At 35.9% G+C, this 4,820-nt stretch overlaps 1 non-coding gene across 1 annotated transcript; it reads right to left on the bottom strand.

Moving 5' to 3' along the window:
* Positions 1-4,143: 4,143 nt before the first annotated feature.
* LOC134650618 (U6 spliceosomal RNA) lies at positions 4,144-4,247 on the bottom strand. Its single transcript, XR_010097060.1, has one exon. It is a non-coding gene; the product is annotated as a U6 spliceosomal RNA (small nuclear RNA).
* Between the last annotated feature and the right edge of the window lie 573 nt (positions 4,248-4,820).

Raw genomic sequence — 4,820 nt, 5'->3', positions numbered from 1 at the left:
TGTTTGTTATCGCCTGGTGGTGGGAAGACGCCAAGCCAATGTGATTATACATGTATTTACATATTATGTATATGTAATATTATTATATTATGAGTGTTTAATTAATTAATTAATTATGTAGTACACCCTTTATTTTAACACCTGTGAGGAGAGAGGTATTTAGTAAAGCATACAATTTTATATACCATTATATTATGATACTAACTTTACATTTTATATACGTATTTAATGTAGGTACTTATAAATTTTCAACGAAAATAAGTGAGTCACCACAAGGGTGCTATAGTACTTAATTATATGTATGTGAAACTATGTAAAAGAAGATAAGTCAGTCTACTCTTCAGGGAGCATACAACATCTGTGATATGGAGTGATGTAATTCAAATATGAAAAGATAAAAATCATAAAGTACTCGAGTAGTTTTTATTTATAACTCCCAATTATTGACAAATTTGATAATAATTATCTAGTAAGGTAAGCAGTTGCAGGATATAACAAGGACAAGACCTTTCTTATTTCCAGAATCCCTCAGGATTAAGTAGACGAATATTTTAAATATTCGTTATATCACTATCACTACCCACAAAGTTAATATTGGGTAGGTACTTAATAAAATGTCATAGGGAATACTTTAATGATTTTACTGAATTCTTTTAATGACTGTGAGCCAGTGTGAGCTATATACTTGGTTATAGCTATAAAATGCATTTAATCGTTTGTACGCTTTACTAACGCGAACGCGAGCTAATGGACCTAAACAAACCTTACTTAAAATTGTGAAGGTTACTTTGAGAGCTTAAGCCATATCATAATACTCATGTGGGCACTAGTTACGACGCTTTTTGGTGCTCTTGGCGTTCAAATGGTTAATGTAGAATTGCCACAGAGCTTTATCAATGATATTTGTATAGGTGCAGCTCATTCTGCTTATATTCATGTTTAGCTATCATCAAGTGACCTTAATTGTACTCATTATTGTCTATATATGCAGTATGAGTAGTTTACCTTATCTGGTGCCTACTAGTAGACATAAACTTGATTGTTTCTGAACGCTAAAGTGGCTTAATTTATGTAAACCATTCATAGACATAGCTTAATTCTGAATATTCAGTCTTCTCTTTCCAGATTAAGAATAAGGTACTTAATTCGAAACCTTAGCTCATCGCATATGTGTTTTTAACCAAAATGAAAATTTGTGTTTATTTTGTGATTTTACATTATTTGCAATAACTGTGCGGAACCATGGGGTCCCCGACCTTTTGCCGGGCACCCGTGGGCCCAAAGCCAACAGCGCAGATGCCGTTTAAGAGGAACCTATTTCATCCAATGCTAGGGTCAACACTTTGTCGAATCTATTTGATATTTATGTATATTTATCCTCCTTATGACCTAAGGGTAGGTAATTGTAACTTTTTGATATCAAATATACGCAGAATTGTCAATTATTTTGTATTCTGAAATGCATATAATATTACTGGATTTGGGCCAGTGTGCTTTTGTATACTATATCTCTGGCCTACTATATAGGCCAGTCTTAACATCCCGCCTCCTGGAAGGCAGTATACAGACTTCTTAGATATATTCACGGTAGTGCTAAGAGTGTGGACCTGGTTTTCCGACACTTGACTGCATGAGATTATTTTTCAGGTCTCGAGCAAGAAGGGTGCCTAGATAGGTTGAGGTCCTCAACTTGTGGATTTGGTAGGAGCAAGACACAGACGGGGTGTAAATTAGTTAATCCACCATGTTTCAAGAGATTCATGTGCATTGATGCCTTCAGGTTACACTGTAGAGACAGACTAACACTTTGGCAGAGTTTTGCTAACATATAATAAATGATTGCATTTGTTTGGGTGTACAATTACATGTTCCACACCAAAAACATAATTATTTATATATTTCAATCTATTTTTGAAAGGTTTGCGTTTCAAAATAGCTTCGCCTTTTCGCAAGGCGTGCTCCTGTTCCCCTATTTTATTGTGCAAAGCGAACAGTATCACAATGCTATAATTTTGTATAAATTGAGAACTAGAGGGTCATGCCCTAGACGTGACCGCCCAGAAACTGTGCTAGAACCGTTCGTGCAAACCATTCAGTCACTATTTTTAAAAACCTTTTGTAGTGGGTACATTCCACGGTCTTAAATTTATTAAACGTGTAGTATCACACTATGACAAGTCATGATAAGTGAAATAAGTGATAACAGTATCTGGTCCGTGCATAGAAGCACTTGCCCTTGAGGTTAGGGCATGAGTAGTTTATTATAAACTTAATCCGTGCATAGGAGCACTTACGATACAGGTGGTTTAAAACTTCCAGGGTCACAATACAGACACAAGGGTGTAAAACACATAATTCATAAACGCCCGTTAGGCCAGTTTTGTATATTTTATTTCAAACATGCTTGTGCAGCACCGCCAGCACATGATAATTTTCCTAATATACCATGGCAGTCAGGGATATAATAATTATGTAAAAAAGGTAGGTAACCTTGGTCATGTCGTGTACATAGGTAGGTACTCGTAAACATGTTAACTGAAAGACAAGTGCTCTCCAGCCAAATATAATTTATGCAACTGTGAGCTGCTCTTACATTGGGATCATATGTATTTATTTCTAGTCTGCCATATTGTAGCAGGCCTAGACTTCAAAGGTTTTTAGATATTTATAGGGCCGTTAAACGGACCCTTTGTACACCTTGAGCAGGCTGTTTGTTTCACACCATGGGTAATATATATTGTAAACATAGCTTATTTCAGAATGGAATCGTAAGCTCTGTCGTGTCGTGAGCTTACCGAGCCTGATTTAATTAGAGTCAGGATTATATGGACCTTGGAGGATTGACCACTCCTTATTCTAATTATCAACATTCTGCCTGGGCTTATAGTCGAAATTAGGTGACTAAATCTCTTAGTATTATCTATGCCACCCAAGTTATGAGGCTTAGCGTCTCCAGACCACAATTTCATATTAGGGTGCAAAGATTTTTTCATCTTTAAAATAAAAATGAGTCGAGATAGGCCTGGAATCTTAGGTTTTTATTTTACCTATTATAATTTTAGAAATGTTATGTAAATGGAAAGCAGTTTTCACTTTTACCACAGTTAATTAGCCCAATTTTGGTTTTAGCCAATAGGGTGTGCGGGACCCTTGAAATACATTGATAAACAAAAATGAAAACTCTAATAACGAAGCCTTGCCTATTTCGACTGATTTTTACCCAAAACATTATTTTAAACCATTTTTACTTTCTCTAAAAAGAGATATTTACAACTTAATCTTTGTAATATTTTTGTGATTGTGGTCTACTCGCACGCCTGTGTTATGACCATATCATTTATATTTCTGTGAATATGTCTGACATGCCTTGCGCAGGCTTACATAGGTTATAATATCATCATCAATAACTTGACGTCAGTTTGTGAACGAATCAAAGATTCTTTTCGCACACCTTACGCAGGTGGAAACATGGCAGCCTTGCGCAGGCTTAGATAGGTACATAATATATTGGTTTCATCACAAATAACTTGACGTTAGTTTGTGAACGAATAAAAGATTCTCTTAGGCGCACCTTAGCAGGTGGAACCATAACAGACGTAAGTTTAAGAATAAGTATCATTCAAATCAAATACCCTGAGTTTATGGGTAATATTCCCTAAGTTGCGGGTTCCTTGCTCGACAAGGTGAAAGGCTTTACGCAGGCTTTAACAGGCACTTTTAGAAAGTGTCATTCACGGTGACGCTCAGATTTGCCAAAACTAAACTTTAACTCTACAGTTAACTAATATAATTTGACAATATGAACCAAACCATGCGTCTTCGTCAATGAATCAATCTAAAGATTCCCGTATCGTTAATGCCCTTCCATGTCACAGGCTTCCGATTTTATTTGAAACGTTTACAAGTGTACTATTTATGTAGGTAGTTAGGTAGGCTTAAGAATTGACCCTCTTGTATGTAGTTACGTATAGAATTAATAATCAAGTTATTCAAATTCAAAATAACACAAGCACATATAGCACCTACATGCAAGAGTTCTTTTCCTTAACCTTTTAAGCTGTAAGTACCTGCTAAGTTATATATTTAAGTAGGTACCTACCTACATAAATCAAAGATCTAGTTGGAGAGATATAAGTTGGTAGATACAGAGTGAAATACTTCACGAATTCGCATGTCATTCTTGCGCAGAGCCATGCTAATCTCTCTCTATGTCTAGTCAGATTTAAGTTTATGTACTGCCGAAGTACTCACTTTCCACAAAAATAAATGCAATGTTTGCGATGTAGGTTTGTTCGTTACCTTGTGCCCCTTAGAGCGGAAATAGAAGCCCCGCGAAGCGGGGCTTTGTCGACTCCTATTCGGGTACACGTTATTTATCAGCAAGTTTATTACCAAAAAATTAATTTTGCAATATTATATTAACCCGGAACGGGATAAAAAGATAAATTGCTGATAGATACTTGGACAGATAAAAACCTACACGTCTATAAGCTTCTACCTTAATACGTAGGTTCTACGTAACACGTATTAACTATCCGATCCATTCGTATTCGAAAACACAAATCACTTGAAGGGTATACCTCCACGCATCACCATTTAAGTATTATATAATTTCAACCGTTATTATACACACACAAAGATTTAAACTAACAAGACTCGGAAGAGACATAATAAAATTAAATTATAATGGTGACACGTGCACGCTTTACTAGCTCGATGTGTTTTCTATCATGTATTTTAGTATTTTCATTGGCATAGCCACGGTGCGCGCAGGCAGCCTTTGAAAACACTTGCACATCACTATTCCGGATCATTTTTAT

Source organism: Cydia amplana, chromosome 8, assembly GCF_948474715.1.
Source record: "Cydia amplana chromosome 8, ilCydAmpl1.1, whole genome shotgun sequence".
Classification (NCBI taxonomy): Eukaryota; Metazoa; Arthropoda; class Insecta; order Lepidoptera; family Tortricidae; genus Cydia; species Cydia amplana.
This window is presented reverse-complemented; position numbering and strand designations above follow the sequence as displayed.